This window comes from Equus quagga, chromosome 4 (assembly GCF_021613505.1).
Source record: "Equus quagga isolate Etosha38 chromosome 4, UCLA_HA_Equagga_1.0, whole genome shotgun sequence".
NCBI lineage: Eukaryota > Metazoa > Chordata > Mammalia > Perissodactyla > Equidae > Equus > Equus quagga.
In genome coordinates, this window is record NC_060270.1 from 22,787,824 (window position 1) to 22,805,960 (window position 18,137).

The window sequence follows — 18,137 nt, forward strand, 5'->3', positions numbered from 1 at the left end:
TTACCATCTTAACTATTTTAAGTGTACGGTTTAGCAGTGTTAAGTACATTCATATTGTTATACAACCATTACCACAACCCAGTTCCCCCAGCTCCCCTCTTCACACCAAGCTGGTGCACGAACATGCGCTCAACTCCTCCTTCCCTGCATGTGAGAGGCAGGAAGTCACATGGGCAGAGCTGGGCTATGACAGCACGTAGCTGAGACTCTCCACCTAAGTCTGTGTTCCTCTGAAGCAAGAAAATGGAAACTTTTTGCAGAGTATCCACAATGTATCAGGAACTTTTCCCCAATATCTCATTTAATACTCCAAGAACTCCTTAAGGTAGATGTTTTCCCCATTTTACAGAGAAAAAAATGTGCATTTTTATTCGAAGTTGTTAAGCATGGAAGCATGCAATTTTTTACTCTTTTGGCTTAATGTTATTTTGTAAACACTTTATCATGTTGCTTCGTATTTTCCTTTTTTTCTTTATAAATAAATGGATACTCCCTCCTTGTTCTAAAAACATTTTTAGGCACTCCTACCTTGAGGTTTATCATTTTAATGGTTGTGTAATATCCCATTAAGTTACTCTACCATAATTTAACCAATTTCCTATCGCTGACAGTTTGGATTTGTTTGTTTGCTGTTTGTTTTTTAGAGTTTTTATTTGTGTTTGTTTATTCATTTTTATTGAGGTATAATTGACATAATAGTATATTCGTTTCAGATGTACAACATAATGATTTGATATTGTATACACTGCAAGATGATCACCATGAGAATCTAGTTACTACTTGTCACTATACAAAGTTACAAAAATGTTTTTCTTGTGATGAGAACTTCTAGGATTTACTTTTTTGGCAACTTTCAAATATGCACTACAATATTATTGACTATCGTCACCACGCTGTACATTACATCCCTGTGACTTATTTATTTTATAACTGGAAGTTTGTACCTCTTGACGCCCTTCACCCATTTCGCCCACCTCCCATCCTCTCCTCCCCTCTGGCAACCACCAATCTGTTCTCTGTATCTATGAGTTTTGTTTTGTTTGTTCATTTGTTTTGTTTTTTAGGTTCTGCATGTAAGTCAAATCATATTGTTTTTTGTCTTTCTCTGTCTGACTTATTCCACTTAGCATAATATACTCAAGGTCCATCCATGTTGTCTCAAATGGCAAGATTTCATTCTTTTTTATATCTGAGTTGTATTCCATTGTGTATATATACACCACATCTTTATCCATTCATCCATCAAAGGGCACTTAGGTTGTGTCCATATCTTGGCTATTGTAAATAATGCTGTGATGAACATAGGGGGACATATATCTTTTGTAATTAGTATTTTCATTTTCTTCAGATAAATACTCAGAAGAGGAATTGCTGGATCATATGGTAGCTCTATTTTTATTTTGAGGAAACTCCATACTGTTTTCCATAGTGGCTGCACCAATTTGCATTCTCACCTTACACAAGGCTTCCCTTTTCTCCACATCCTTACCAACATTTGTTATTTCTTTTCGATAATAGCCATTCTAACCGGTCTGAGGTGATGTCTTGTTGTGGTTTTGATTTGCATTTCCCTACTGATTAGTGATGTTGAGCATCTTTTCATGTACCTATTGGCCATCTGCATGTCTTCTTTGGAGAAATGTCTATTCAGAACCTCCACACATTTTTAATAAAATTTCGGGGGATTTTTTGCTATTGAGTTGTAATGAGTTCTTCATCTATTTTGGATATTAACCCCTCATCAGATATATAATTTGCAAATATTTTCCCCCATTCAGTAGGTTGCCTTTTCATTTTGTTGATGGTTTCCTTTGCTGTGCTTTTCAGTTCGATGTGGTCTCACCTGTTTATTTTTACTTGTCACCTTTGCTTTTGGAGTCAGAGCCAAAAAATCATCAAGACCTATGTCAAGGAGCTTACCGCCTATGTTTTCTTCTCAGACTTTTATGGTTTCAAGTCTTACATTCAAATCTTTAATCCATTTTGAGTTAATTTTTGTCTCTGCTGTAAGATATAGTCCAGTTTCATTCTTTTGCATGTGGCTGTCCAGTTTTCCCAACACCATTTATTGAAGAGACTGTCCTTTCCGCATTGTATAGTTCTGTCTACTTTGCTGTAAATCAATTGACCACATATTCCTGGGTTTATTGCTGGGCTCTCTATTCTATTCTATTGATCTGTGTGTCTATTTTTATGCCAATACCATTCTGTTTTGATTATTACAGCTGTGTAACACAGTTTGAAATAAGGGAGCATGATGCCTCCAGTTTTGTTCTTGTTTGTTTGCTTTTGTGGTTTTTCAAATTATTATTTTCTGTAATAAATGATCCTGCTACAAACATCTGCACAGTATTATTTTGTGCTGGAAATTTTCCCAAGAATGGAATTACTACATCAAAGGGGATCATATTTTTTTGTGGCTCTTTATAGAGACTAGCAAATTGCCCACCCAAAGGAGTATGCATTATTTGAGGATAGAAAAAAAAAAAAGTTTTCCACAAAAGAAATTAATTTTCCACTTATTCATAAAATATTCGAACGCCTCACAGGTGGCAGGCACCACGCCAGGGGCTGGGGACAGGGATGAATGAGCAAGGCAGCCCGAGTCCTGGTCTTCAAGGCGCCTGCCTCTGGCCACGGAGGACCGCGTGCCCCTTCGCGCAGGAAAGTGGAAGGAGCGAGCTGTTTGCGTGCAGAGAAGGTCTTGCAGCGTGGGCAGGGATTGACCTGCATCTTGCAGAATGAGTAAGAGTTTTGGCACGGGATTTTTATTTATTTTACTGTGACTCTTGAGCCTTTTATCAGAAAAAAGTTTCCCCCGCTTGGCACAGAGAACGTTGGCGGGGCCATAAGCCCCCGACGTCTTAAGTAAGTCTCTTTCCATGTCCGGGGAGGAGGGAAGGGGGTCTCTCTGACCGCGGGAGCAGGATCTGGGGTCCGGGAATTCCTGGCGCAGCAACAGAGAGGACAGAAGAGGACCCAAGCGCGGAGCCCGCCGTCTCTGGGGACCAGACCCGACGCGTGGCCCTCGGGGGAGGGAAGATGAGCCCTCGGGGCCGGGCTCCGGAGGAGTCAGCTCAGCTCGGTCTGGGCTGGGAAGACGGTGAGGGAACCGGAGCTGCCGGGAAGCAGGTTAGAGAGCAGCCCGCGAGTGGGCTCGGAGGGCAGCGAGGCTCCGCGGCGAGGGACCCGGAGGAGGCAGGCGGGCGGGGAGCGGCGAGGGGCGGAGCTCCGAGGCCCGGGCCGCGGCGGCGCCCAGAGGGTCTGCGGGGGCTGCCGTGGCCGGCCCCAAGGGCGGACGCCTGTCGGAGACGGTGACCTTGGCATCGACAGCGGGGCGCGCGCACGGTGTCCTGAGCTCAGCCCCGAGCCCATCCTCGGGGAGACCCACAGCCGACGGGCTGGCGCTGTCCCTGGTGAGGGAGCCCGGGCCGGGGTGCCAGGTAGGACCGAGGGCTGCGAGGAGGGCGGGCGGAAAGCGCCCCAAAGTGGGAGGGGCAGCGGCAGGGTCTGGGGGCCGCGGGCTTGGGGAGCAAACGAAGGGCTCACGTTGGAGCACATAGACCTGGAAACTGGGTGCGGGGCGTCGGGGTCCAGGTTACAAAACCAAGGGCATCCCGGGCGCAAGACCAGACTGTTAGTTACCCCCGGAAGGGCCGCAGGGTCGCCCTCACGGATGAATGGGAGTGCGCGCCAAGACCCGGGCTGCGGGTAGTGTTGTGCCTCCGCCTTGTTTCTGCCTGTGACACGGTCAAAAAGAACTCCCCTCCGTGTGTTAACAAGGGAATAGGCAGTTTTCTAGCGTGTTCGCATATGGAAGGGAGGACCACAGCGTCAGCACTTATGCTCCTGGGCCATGAGTCCTCTCGCAGGCTCCTTGGCCTAAGCCTCCAGCTGTCTTCGGGACCTTGCCTCAGTGGCGCAAAATTAGGGTGTCAGTCCCCGGGCCTGATCACCAACCGCTGTATTTCCTGGGGAGAAAAAAAAGTACCAGATTGATGGAGTCTTTCATTATTTTTTTATTATTATTTTAAAATAATGGTTTCAATAGATAATATATGCACAAGGTTTTAAAAAAATAAATACAAAATATCTTCTAGAGATAATCCTAGACTAGCATTTGTGTCTATTTATGCCTGCCTTGTTTTTTTTACCCATATCTTCTCCTACTCTACTTGTTCTTCTCCCTCCTTTTGATTCTTTATCCCACGTCCTGCGTAATGAAAGTACCAGCAGAAAGTGACGTCACCACCACCGCCCGCATCACTTAATTCCCAGTGTTCCCCGCTGGCGCCACCTCTGCTGTCTTCAGAGTCTTTCACTGGGGAGGCCCTTGGGGTAGGGAACCCACTACCGAGAGAGGACATTTCATTTACCTTCCTGAACTCTCCCCGTGATTCGAAGGAGCACTGGGGAAGAGTCCTCCGCCGGTTCTATACTGTCTGTTCTTTTCCTTAAACTGGATTTTCCAAGCGCAGTTTAAGTAGAAGCTGGTACTGAAGGGAATTAATGAAGGATATTTCCTAAAATGCTCTAGATTTCCAGAAATTAACACCCCGCTGGTTCCTATTCCTGAAAGCAGAACTTTGCATGTCACACCATTGCTTCTCCTCGCTCCACCCAGGATGAGCAGAGTGGCAGGCATGGGATTTTTTCCTCCGTAGGAACCTCAGGGGGTGGACGTTTCATACTTGTGAAGGGGCTTAGGGACCTAGCTTTGCGGTAGACAAGTGGGGAGAGGAAGATGTACAAGAATGAGTTGGGATCAGGGAAGTAGGAAAGGAGAGGCAGGCCAGCATCCCAGAGTGGAGGAGAATGCTCTATGGCAGGGCCCTGTCATTTAGGAACAACTTCCTAAATAATTATGCTAAGAGACTACGTATGTGGCACTTCTTGCCAACAAGCAGCACAATCAACTCTTTTCCAGGACTTTTTCTGTTTTAGGCCAAAACCAGCAAATCAACCCATTTTTGTCCATATGGTAAAATAGAAGTAGTTCAAATTATTTTTACTGAATTAGAAGGATTTTAGGAGTTGTGTGGACTGTTTAAAATAACCTAATAGCTACTCCAGTCACTAGTCCGCCTTCACTTTGTTCATTTTTTCATGTTGCATGACCTTGACCTGGGTCCCACACGTCAGAAAGTTCAGGTTGGGTAGAAGCTGCCACTTCTAAGAAGCCTTTTTGAATGAGGAGTTGGGAGAGGAGAGGATTAGAAAGTATGGACTGATCCTCATGGTAGAGCGGGAGAATAATGAAGAGGTATGAACTGAGTACCAGCTTCAGACTGGTAAGGAATGGGGCTATAATTCTTAAGAGAACAGGGCAATGAATGAGTAAGAGGTGAAGGAATCATTCATCATTCATTCATTCAAGATGTTTACAGAGTGCCTGGCTGTGTGCCAGTCACTGGGGAAAAATCGTGAATAAAACCTGGGAGGATCCCTGATCTCCTTGAGCTTATAGATGCTTTGGGGAATCAACTGTTAGTACAATAACTAAGTATTGAATGTGTAATTACAAACTAAGATAAGTTCTCTAAAGGAGAGAAACAGTTCTTTGAGGATGTAAAGACTACTGGGAGATCAGGAAAGGCTTCCCTAAGGAGATTTTCCTTGAGCTGAGATTCAAGGGCAGGTGGGAATGGTGGGGATATATATGGTTTTGAGGTAGGACCAGAATGCATTGGTTAGGAGTTGCATTTGGCTGCAAGAAGTCTGGCCACCATGTAGTGTTTGCCATAGTGCATGTGTACACATATAGAGTTTGCATTTCTGGAATTTTGGGAAAGAATGCTTTGTTTATCACAGCATCATTTGTGCTGTCTTGAGTTGATCACGGTTTTTCATTGCTATTATTCTTGCTTTCAAAATAAATGATTAATTTTATTCTTATAACTATATTTTATTGCACACAATAAAATATGTGCATTATGATTCAAATGCAAATTATCCATATTCCCATTGCTAAGGTAGATATGTATATAAGTCCCATACCAAATTTGGCTTGTATGGTGACACCTCATTGTTGTCACTGAATACTTTCCCAGGTGAAAATAGGTGTGGCAGGTGGACTACAATATCTTCTCTCCTCCCTTATCCACTGCTCTAATTGGGAGGATGTCAAAATTTTTAGTTACCTAAAGCTGCATGAACCTCTTCAAAGTTCTGTATATAGTCCTTAGGTAAAGAAAAAAAAATTACTAATTGCATTGATGCTGTAAGCAAAAGTAATATAAATCTCACAATGTAGTGGCATGGGGTGCTGTAACCAAGCAACATATTTCATGTGCAAACAAATATTTTCATTCATTCAACAGTATTTACAGTAAACCTTCTGTATGCCCAGCACTGTGCAAGATATCATGGAGAAAATGGATTAGTAAGACACAGTCCCAGCATTTAAGGACTTCATAGAGGTCTAAGGTGGGGAGACATACTCATCCATTTAAGGTAGGAAAGTATTGTGGTTGCTATAATGAAAGCATAATTAGGGTTCAGTGATGCACAGGGAGGGGAGTGGTCAATTCTACCAAGGAGAGGAGAGGTCAAGAAAAGATTCATGGAAGAGTTAACACTTGAGTTGAATCTTGAAAGATGAGACATTCCATAAGATAGACAAAGGGGAGAGGGCATTATAGAAGAGGGATTTATGTGCAAAAGTAAACAAAAACAGAGGCATGAAACAGCATGTCAAGATCCAGGACCTGCAAGTGGCTCAAAGGGCTGAAGCATAAGGAGCAAAGAGGGGCTCATTAACACATGAGGCTGGAGTGGTGGGCAGTCCAGGTCACAGAGAACCTGCATGCCATCACATGGATAGCCTGGTGGTTAAAGCATGCACTCTGAGGTCATACAAACCCAGGGTTGAGTCATGGCTCTGCCACTTTCTACCTGTGGGGCCATGGTCAAGTAGCTTAGCCTCAATAAGTAGTGGGAATGGAGGCTATACCTCCCTCATAGGGTCGGGGCAAGAATTGAGATAAGTCATGCAGTACCTGACACTGACTTTGCACCCAGCTGTTGTTGGCTATTATTGTCGTTATTTATCCTGGGCAAAGAGAGCCACTGGAGGATTTTAAGTGGAGGAGTGACTTAGTGAACATTTTTCTTGGGAGCTCACTCATCCTGGCTGCATGTGGATGCTGGGTTAAACAGGAGTGAGTTTGGAGCAGAGCAACCTCTTAAAGAGATTGTAACCATTCAGATGATGGTGATGATGCCCTGAACCATGGTGACCATGGCAGTGGCCATGGATAAAAGGAGCCAAACGCTTGAGATGTCTCCTGGGTAGACTCCACAGAACTCAGTTACTCATTAGACACGGGCAGCAAGGATGAGGATGTGAGAGATGTGCCCGGGATTCCGGTCTGTCATCCTTTGCTTCTCTCATCCAAGTGATCTTATGATAAACAAAAGGAAGCTGGGTATCAACCAGGACTGGGGATCAACTATCTGAGAAGGACTTAATGATTGGTACCGAAAAAGCTGCCTTTCTAATTCAGAAGTCCCCTTCATAACTTCTATGTCATAGCATAAAATAGGATCAGGAGGGTCTAGTTGATCCATGACAGATATAATTCTCTCTCTCCCTCCCTCCCCCCTTATTTCTGGGAGGCTTTTAGTTCAAGGTGAATGAACATTAGACTTCATCCATTTGCCATTGTCACAAAGTGGCACATATAACCCTCACTCATGCAAGGTAGTTTTGGTTCAACTCTTGCCTGACGCTAGCCTGACTGAATTTTTCCCCCTTTTCTCTCAAGTGTCCTCCTGCAACTGGCTGAGGTGCCTTTATTAAAGCCAGTGAGAATTAGAGAATTTGGGTGGTCCCTATTTTATAATTCACTGTAGTCTTGGTAACCACCTCATCCATCCATAAGACAGAAAATAACCCAGACGGGTGTGATAGCGTTTGGGGAAATGTGGGTCCTGAGAAATGCTGATGGAGTGTAGTACAGTTGGATTCAGTTGCTTGAACAACTGTATCGTTACTTGAAGCCACAGAAATGAACAGACTTTATAATTAGGCAGGGCTAGTGAGTGAGGTGGCAAAATGTGAAATGAGGAAAAATAAAGTCTGCCTCTGCCACGGATGGTCTAGAGTTTGCTTGAAAGTGGACTTTGCATCTCTCTGACCTTGGACAAGATATCTAACCTCTCAGAGCCTCAGTTTTTATTGGTGGATATTCCTTTGATGTCTGTAAAACTGAGGTAATGTCTCCTTCGAAGGGTGGTTGTGAAGTTTAAATGAGCTATACATAGAAAGTGCTCAACACAATGCCTGGCGTGTGGTAGGTGCTTATCTGGACTGTATCCTTTGGCTCAGCTGCCTCTGAGGTCTTTCCTTACACTGAAAAAGCAGAAAGAATGAAGATGTCTTAGGTTAAATAACCTGAATTAATTGGCTTTTATGTGTTTCTCACCTATAATTGATTTTTTTCCCTGGGAACCGGGGCGGAAACCTGTTTTCCTCCACGCTCAGGCAATGAGTGTCAGTGATGATGGGGGCAAAGGTAATATGATACCTCAGAGAGGAAACTAATTTTAGCTATTCTTCTTTCAACAAGTCTTTCACATACACACAAGCAAAATTACTAACAAATAGAAAAATGGAATCATTTGACTTCTTTCTCCCATGTTTTCTGTTGGTGGAGTTCCTAATAAGCGTGTTTCTTGTTTATTTCTTGTTTTTCATGTAGAAAGAAAGAAGCAGGCTCAAAGAGAGTGTAATGATTCTCTCCAAAAATTCTGAGCAGTTTGTCCTTAGGAAAAAGAGTTTTATTTTTCTCCTCTTAATAGAATTTGATGGTTGAAAGAATTATCATAGCCTCCATATAGTTTTTCTAAATATTCTGTGATTTGACATAAGCCTTTAGTTCAAGAAGCATCAGTTGAGCTCCAACTGCGTGTCACGTGTTGAGCTGGCACTGCGAACTCAGAGATGCCAGCATGGTACCCCAGATCTCCAGGGTGGTGGCCCTTGCAGAAGAAGGTGGGGAGGGAGAGGAAGAGGAGTGACAGCTGGTTTGAGAGAGCCGGTGAGAGGGGAACCCTCAGGCTGAGGTTCTCTACCACAGCTTCAGACCCCCAGTCCATCAGCTCATGAGCTGCTTCAGGTCAGGATCCCTGTCTGCTCATACCTGCGCCCCAAGCCCCTGCCCGTGGGAGCCCTTTTGTGCTATGTGTCGATTGAGGGATCAGGAGAAATAGGTAGTGAGGGAGCCGAGTGTTCTCCTGTTTTTGCACTCTTAAAAATGAAAATATCCCAACTAAAGTTTCACCCTTTACAATTATCGGCCAATTTGCACCCTCATCTTTTGAGAGGCAGCACAGGATAGCGGTTAGAGGTCTGGGCTCTGGAGTTAGATTGCATCCCAGCTCTACAGTTTATTAGTTGTATGACCTCCTTGGGCCAGCTGTTTAACCTCTCTGTGCCCAGTTTCCTTATCTATAAACTGAGGTTATTAATATGACCTCCCTCATTGGTCATTAAAAGACTTAAATGAGCTAATACACATTAGTCAAGTACAGACAGTATGTCTTATTCAACGTTGAAGCCCCAGAATCCAGCAGGGTGCCTGACATTGGAGGAGCTGAATGAATGAACAAATCTGAATATGTAGGCTGGTATAACAGTGAGTGATTGACAAGGCACTTTCCTCTCATTGACTCACTTGATCCTCAGAACACTCGGGAGATAAATAAGGGAGATGGGCGGGATAGGTACAATTACCTCCATTTTACAAATGAGGAGCCAGGACTCTGAAAGGTGGAGTGACTTGCCAAAGAAAGCACAACTATAGTGGGCCAGCCTGATGGTACAGTGGTTAAGTTCGCATGTTCCGCTTCCTGGTGGCCCAGGGTTCCCTGGTTCAGATCCAGGGTGTGGACATGGCTTTGCTTGGTAAAAGCCATGCTGTGGTAGGTGTCCCACGTATAAAGTAGAGGAAGATGGGCACAGATGTTAGCTCAGGGCCAGTCTTCCTCAGCAAAAAGAGGAGGATTGGCAGTAGTTAGCTCAGGGCTAATCTTCCTCAAAAGAAATAAAAAAATCACAACTATAAATGACAGACCTGATTAATGCTCCGGACTCCATTTTTTCCTAGCCCTCTGATCTTCCTACTTTCTGGCCGCCTCTCGATCTTACGCAGGTTTCATGGAGCAAAAAGGATATCCACCAGCAAAAATGAACACACGTAGCTTATGTAGCTTTCTGAAGAAATGAACTTCTTACTGTAAATACACTTAGTCAAATTGTAACTTCAAGTTAAAACTTGAAGTTTGGAAAGTTTCTATTTTGGTGGGTGGGGAGGAAAGCAAAGGATATTTTATGGGAATGAGGAAGTTCATTCTAAGTGTGAAAGTAGCAGAGAATGATGAAGGAAAATATTGACAGATTTTCTTACATAAACATTTGAAATACTTATGTGTAAAAAGTCATAACTAAATTAAAAAGAAAATAAACTAAAAATAATTGCAGCAAATATCCCAAAAGGTTAAAAGTTTCAGTATCTAAAGAGCTCCTAGAATTTAATAGGAAGAACATTAAGACCTCGGTTTCAAAAAAGTGGACAAAAGATGTAATAGTTTTCAAATGAGGAAAAGCACATAGTTTGGTGAACATATAAAAATATTTTAGGGGCCGGCGTCGTGGCGTAGTAGTTACTGTGGCGGCATCCCACATAGAAGAACTAGAATGACTTGCAACTAGGATATACGGCTATGTACTGGGGCTTTGGAGAGGAAAAATAGAAACGTAAATGAGTTTGCATGTCAAAAGTAAGCTGGTACTGGGGCCGGCCTGGTGTCGTAGTGGTTAGGTTCACACACTCCACTTTGGCTGCCTAGGGTTCACAGGCTCGGATCCTGGGCATGGACTAGCCCCAATCATCAAGCCACACTGTGGCAGCATCCCACATAAAACAGAGGAAGATCGGCACAGATGTTAGCTCAGGGCCAATCTTCCTCACACACATACAAATTTTAATTTTACTTGAATAAAAGAAACAAGACTTTTAAAAATGATATGCTAGTTTGCTTATCAAGAATATTAAGACTTTAGGGGCTAGCCCAGTGACATAGTGGTTAAGTTTGCAGGCTGTGCTTTGGCAGCTTAGGGGTGCCAGTTTAGATCTGAGGCATGGACCTATACACTGCTCATCAAGCCATGCTGTGGAAGGCATCCCACATATAAAATAGAGGAAGATGGGCACAGATGTTAGCTCAGGGCCAATCTTCCTCAGCAAAAAGAGGAGGATTGGTGGCGGATGTTGGCTAAGGGCTAATCTTCCAAAAAAAAAAAAAAGAGAAAAGAATATTAAGACTTTAAAGATAATGCTGATGGAGTGGAATAAAATGGTTACTCTTGTAACAAATTACCTGCAAAATAATTATCTTAAAATTGTTTGTAGGGGCCGGCTCAGTGGCATAGTGGTTAAGTTTGTGCACTCTGCTTTGGCTGCCCAGGGCTCATGGGTTTGGATCCCAGGCTTGGACCCACACACCACTTGTCGAGCCATGCTGTGATGGCATCCCATATGCAGAGTGGAGGAAGATTGGCACAGATGTTAGCTCAGGGACAATCTTCCTCACCAAAAAAAAAAAAAAGAAATTGTTTATAGTCTGACTGAAGAATTCAATTTCTGGGATTTTATCCTAAAGAAATCATGGGAAATGCGGTTTAAGACTATGACCCCTCAAAAGTAAGTAAGTTAACTAAGAAACTGTGAAGAAAGATGCTTAGTGTTACTGTATGGTCACAGTAGCTAAAGAGCTGAAGAAGTGTAACACAAAGCTAAAACAATTTAAAAAGTAAAAAGGCTTATGCCCAAAGATGTTCTTCACAGTGTTTATTTATGAAAGTGAGACACTAGAAACAACCTATGTGTCCAATAATAAGGGAATGTTTAAATAAATTACTGTCGAGGTGAAGTAGCGTAGACTAGCAGCTAGAAGTGTAGCTTCTGGAATCTCACCACTTGGGTTCAAATCCTGGTAAACCTAGGATTTTGCCAAAAATATTTTGCTGCATATTAGCCCTGTCACCTTGGAAACCTCTCCGTGTCTCACTTTCTTCATCTATAGACGGGGGATGACAAGGGTACCTACCACATAGGTTTGTTATGTGGGTTAAATGAATCAGTATTGGTCTACAATTCCAAAATCTTCAAAGCTCTAAAAACCTAAAGAATTTTTGTAACTATTAGCAGCAAAAGATTATTGAACTGACATATACTGACATAATTTTATCCTGCTTTTATCCTGTGACTATATTCTGTGATTATAGTCAATCTTAACCCTTTTCCATAGTTTTACTTTCCTTGTAGAATCTCTGAGGTTCTCTTTATAAATTAGTAACCCTCATGCACATGTGAAAGGATTCATTGAGGTCAATGATAACTGGAATCTGGTGTATCTACTTTGAGCTAATCTCTTGGCCCAGAAACTTTTCCAAATCCTCCTGCCTGGGGCTTTCAAAGCCCACCCTGATGGTCTAGTGGTTAAGATCTGGCGTTCTCACCACCACGGCCCAGGTTTCTTTCCTGGTTAGGGAGCTACACCACCCACCTGTCAGTTGTCATACTGTGGGCTACTGCATGTTGCTGTGATGCTGAAAGCTATGCCACCAGCACTTTAGACACCAGCAGGGTCACCCATGGTGGACAGGTTACAGCAGAGCTTCCAGACTAAGACAGACTAGGAAGAAAGACCTGGCCACCCACTTCTGAAAAAATTGGCCTTGAAAACCCTATGACTATCAGTGTACCTTTGTCTGATATAGCACTGGAAGGTAAGAGGATGGCACAAAAAGACTAGACAGGGTTTCTCCCTGCTGAATCGAGTCAATGGCACTAACAAAAGGGCTTTCAAACTTTAAGATGGGGAGTATCATTAACATGTGCATTACTGAGCTCCACCAGAAGAAATTCTGCTTAAGTCAGTCTAGGGTAGAGCCAGACACCTTACCAGCTCCCAGGTGATGCTGGTGATGTTGATCCAGGGAGGGACCACACGTTAGGTACCCCTGCTCTAATCCACCCCTTCTTTAATCTTTATCACCCTTTACGTTATACCCTTTTTATTTGAACATTTTCACTTCTAGAAATCTGCAGCTTGTTTTTTTATATTATTATTCTCCTATCTTCTCTTTTCTATCTGTGCTTTTATTTCTTGGAGTAGTCATATAACAAGATTATCTATCACTTTCTAAGCATTTATCGTGTGCCAGTAGTGTGTTAGTGCTTTATTCATGTTATTTTTTCATCCTTTCAACAACCCTGAAAGGAAGGTATTATTATCCTCATTTTATAGGTGATAAAACTGAGGTCCTAGGACTCCCAGAAAGTGGGAAGAACAAGTCCTCTTGTTCCCAAAGCTCAAGCTCTGTCCCTTTTACCGTCTTGCCCTTTCACATGGAAGTACACGTCACCAGGTCTCCAGTCTACATGCCTTCTCAGTCCTGCCTCGGCTGCCTAGCTCCTGCCACTCCCCAATCTGGAACCCCCTCTCTCCTCATCACCTGTCCAGATCCCACCCAAGCCTTCTGCGCCAGGAAGCTTTCCCAGCTGTGCCTGCCCACAGCCCGCAAACCGCTGCATCTTTTGTTCTTACCTGGCCATTCATCATATGTGTTTGTTTTTTCACACTAAGAGATTTGTCTTCCTAACTGGGCTTTGAACTCCTTGAAGACAGGGCCCACCTCTGGCATCTCCCACCATGGAACAGCCATGGTGGGGACTGATTGCCTCCCTTCCCTCCCCTTCCTACTTTTCTCCCTTCCTGTCCCCCTGTCCCTATCACTTGTTCCTTCCTACCTTGGTGACATCAAGCCTCACCAACAAAAGACAAATAATAGCCAGGTTGACCCCTCTTAATCCCTTCCCTGCATTGCACCTGTGGGTGGTTTGCCCTGTTGTTCGCCAGTATCATGAGAAGGAACTTTCCCAGGAGGCCCCGAACTTGGCAGGAAAGTGCCAGCAATGCCTATAACCCTTGGCTCTTCTTGAGGGTTTCCAGACACCTCTCCCCTCCTTCCATGTTTACTCAAATTCCATTCCATTATTTACCTCCCAGTTTCACTCTGCATCTTTGTCTTCATTCAAGTTCAAGTGAAGAGTTCCCACCTGCCGGTTCCCAGCGTGCACATCTGTGGAGCTGCCTCCCCTGTAACGAGATCTACTGGGGCCGGTATGGTGGGCCACATTCATTGGGTCTGTACATTTTGGTTATTTTCTCCCCCTCCTCACCTCCCCTCCCCCCTCCTCCTCCTTTCCTCCCCCTCCCCCTCTCTCTCCATTTCTCCCTTCCTCCTTCTTGAGGTCAGTATTCCTGTTATTGCTTTGGTGGTGTTATCAACCCACTGTAACAGCTTACACACCTCAGGGCTTGTGATCTTGCTTTTCTAATTGTCCCAAAACTTGTCATTATCTCCTTGTAAGGGGTCTGCAGAGCAGCTGGGCCTCACAGCAGAAGGGTGAGAGTCCCCAGGATGCTTTCATTTCCTCCCTGTCCATTTAGCACGCAAGTGCTGGTTGTATTGTGTTACAGCCACGTAGCCACACTGCTAAGCTGACACCATCACTAGTACATAATTTAAATTCAATTAGTTTTCTTGTTCAGAAGGCTTTTTTCTGACCCACATTTATGAACCAGATTTGTGGTGGTCCTGATGCTTTCCTTCAGTGTCTCCTGTGATCTGAATTCCTTCTCTTTGGTATCTCATTCCCTGCGCTATTCTTGGTAGCTTTCATAGTGAAACCCTAGCGGGAAAAAACATGCTGAGGAATTCCATTTAGTGTTTCTTTAGTGTTTACAGTGTATCAGGTGTTGTGCTAAGCATTTTTATGCCTTGTTTTGTTTAATCCTATCAAAAACTTTAGTTATGTATATCTCAATACAATGGGGAAACACGGAGGTTTAGTGAGGTTAAGTGACTTGCCTGAGGTCTTATGGCCAGTAAGTGGAACAGCCTAGATTCAAACCCAAGTCACATAATTCCAAAGCACATAGTCAAAATTTAATTTCTGGGAGCTTTCTTCTATTCTTCAAAAACTATAATGATTTGGCCAAAAGCTGTCTCACACACTGCTATGACAGTGTAAATGGATACACCCTTTCAGGAGGGCAATTGGCAATACATATTAAAAGCTTTTGAAAGGTTCTTATCCTTTAATCCAACAATGCCCATGCCTGAGTTTATGCTAAGGAAATAAGCATTAATATGTACAAAGATTTAACCCCAAGGAAGTTCAGGGTGGCAATATTCATAATATGAAAAATTTGAGACAAGTTCCACGTTTAACAGAAGGGAATTGGCTAAATAAAATATGATGCATAGAGACGATGAAATACCAAATAGTCATTATATATTATATGGGAAAAGAATATCAGTGGCATAGACATATGTTCATAATGTAAAAAGTAACAGAGGATTTCAAATTAAATCCCTTTGTGTAAAAACAAATACTACAAGATGGATTCACAGAGAGATGATAGAACGCTGGAGACACAGATTTGCAGTATATACAAAAAATGCGAAGAGTTGTGAGATTAAGGAGATAGAATTGACTGATTTTTTTTTCTTTTAGCTTTTACTATGTAATAATTACTTTTTAAATTGATATTGAGGTTTTCTTAACTTTCCTGTTTTTCTTTTCTTTTTTTTTTTTGATTGGAAAATGTGTGTGCGTTGTTTGAAGATGTAGAGTCTTTAGGACTGCATCTGGGCCATTTCCTCCATCGGTGTTTCTATGCTGACAACTTCTCCAGTTCTTCTTTTTGCCCCACAACTGCCAGGCTGAGCTGGGGAGCTGATCGTATGTGCTGAAAATGTTTGCGTGAACCGGATCTCTTATCTGGCACCTTGTGTCCTTGTGTGGTTCAGGTGGGAAATTCTTAGCTTGTTTCGATCTAAATCCTTTTTCTGGTCTAAGTTACCTAAGCCGCCTCTCCACCTCCCGCTGCTCCCTGGTTCTGTGAACCCCAGCGGCCGTAGTTTTTCCTCTGGGGTAGTAGCCATCTCTCCTTACTCTCGTTCATGCTGTGAAGGAAATTTCACACTTTTTAAAAAAACTACAAGATCTTTGACTGTTGTGCATATTTACCAGCACTTCCATTTTATATTTATAATTTCCCCCACAAACAAGCATTTCTACAGACACTGAGTTCTATCTTCTCAATTTCTGTAATAACTTTTTTTCTGGATGCAGGTTTCATGGGTTTTTTCTCATTGACCCAGTGTGCTTGGCTCTCCTGACCAGGTCACCTCCCAGCTGCCTCTTGCCTTTGATTCATATCGATCTCCTGTGCTCGTCACCTTGCCTCCCCTTCTTTCAGGCCTCAAGGTGTCATTAAAAAGCGCCTTCATTCTTGCGTCAGCTTTTCTTTCTGCTCTCATCGCTTTGATCTCCTCTCTGCTGGCTTCCTTCATCGACCCCTTTGTATTCCCCATTTCTCTTTCTAGAGAGTCCACCCCTCTGTCTCTCATCTGTTTATAGTCTCCATTCTGCTGTAATCCTTGGTCTAATCATTTCAGCCTTTGTCTGGGCCTTCTCTGAAGTGTTTTTTCGGATATTTTAAAACCAAGTTCCACCAGTGGGACTCCTGAGAGGGGTGCAGAGCTTTCTGACCCATGCCTTTTTCTTTAGGGCGTGATCAATTGTCGAAGGAACGATTTAACCTCAGAAAATAAAACACTAGAACAGAACGTCAATTAGCATTCCCTCTATAAAAAAAACAAAATATTGGTTTAGAAAAAGCAAGTCATCTTTGAAAAGAGCAAATTATCTCTAACCGACCAAATAGAAAAAAAGAGTTTGTGACACAGCGTTTCCACTTCTGGAATGAATCTTCCAAGGAGATAATCGGACAAGTGCTAAAGAAGTATTTAAAAATAGGTTAATTGAAATGTTGTTTTTAATAGTAAAAGAAAATCAGAAATATCTTAAATGCCCAGCAGTAGATGATTTGCTATGTAAATTTTGACTCGTGTATACCATGAACCACTATGAAGTCATGAAATATGATGATGGTTTAAAGAATAATAATAAAATAGACACCTGTGTACCCATAATCCAACGTAAGAAAATTAGTTCTTGGGAACCCCTCTGTGCCTCTAATCAAGTCCATCCTGCTCTTTCCTCCAGAGAGGTAAGCACTCCCGAATTCGTATTTCACTTTCCCTTACCTTATAGTTTTGTGAAATATGTATGTTCCGTTCATCATGCTACAACTTGTGTTACTGTGATGCGCATGAGTTCATATGCAGTCAGTAAATAAGGGAATTGTGTCAATATACTCAGAAGTCACATTGTTTATACAATGTTTTTCCCCACACGTAAATGTTCTGTGCCACCAAGGAGCAGCAGCGGACTGCAAAGTACACTAACACAGCTGAATGCAGCACGCTGTGGATTTCAGCACAGGAAGCTCATCTATTCCGAGTTCTTCTCTTGGCTGACTTTGCCCTCATCCCCTGTCTGGGAGATGCTAGTTACACAGTTCTTCCTGTTCGGGCATTTGGTCCTAAGGCAGCTTCCTCAACCTTCCTTAAACATTCTCCTAAGAAGCTATCCTGTTTTCTGTAAGATCAATTCTCATATTTGCAGAAGTATTTATTTATTAAGAATGTAATATGGCTTGTAATTATACTAATGTTTTTATTAGGATTGTTGTTGGTTTTATTAATATTTTGTTTACAAAGTTATGTAGGACTTTTTTCTGTTTTTTCCATAGGAAAGTAATCCATAATCTCTGTTACTTTTAGTGAGTGGTTTTGCAGAACGAGAGCATTGTGTTTTTTTTAATACATATATTACATTATATCAGAAACATCTGTATCCCTAAACAATACATTGTTTAATTTGCCTTGTTTTGAATTTTGTGCAAATCAAGTCATGCCCTTTGCATTCTTCTTCAGTGTGCATTTTTTAAAATATTATATTTGTGAGAGTAATCCATGTTAATGACTATAGCTGTGGTTCATTCATTTTTACTGATGTATAGAATTTATTGTATGAGTGTATTAAAATTTATCTATTCTCCTGTCAATCAGAAATTGGTATTTGCAATTTCCTGCTGTTATAAAAAATGTTGCCATAAACGTTTTTGTACATGACTCCTTGGCAGTAAAAGTG

General features: G+C 42.6%; 1 protein-coding gene across 1 annotated transcript in view; it reads left to right on the plus strand.

The window, feature by feature from the left end:
• The first annotated feature begins 3,232 nt into the window (after window positions 1-3,232).
• Window positions 3,233-18,137, plus strand: part of CASR (calcium sensing receptor) — an 81,006-nt gene continuing 66,101 nt past the window's right edge. The window contains exon 1 of the mRNA XM_046659301.1: window positions 3,233-3,443. The gene's annotated coding sequence lies outside the window, so the exon portion shown is untranslated. The remainder of the gene's footprint in view (window positions 3,444-18,137) is intronic.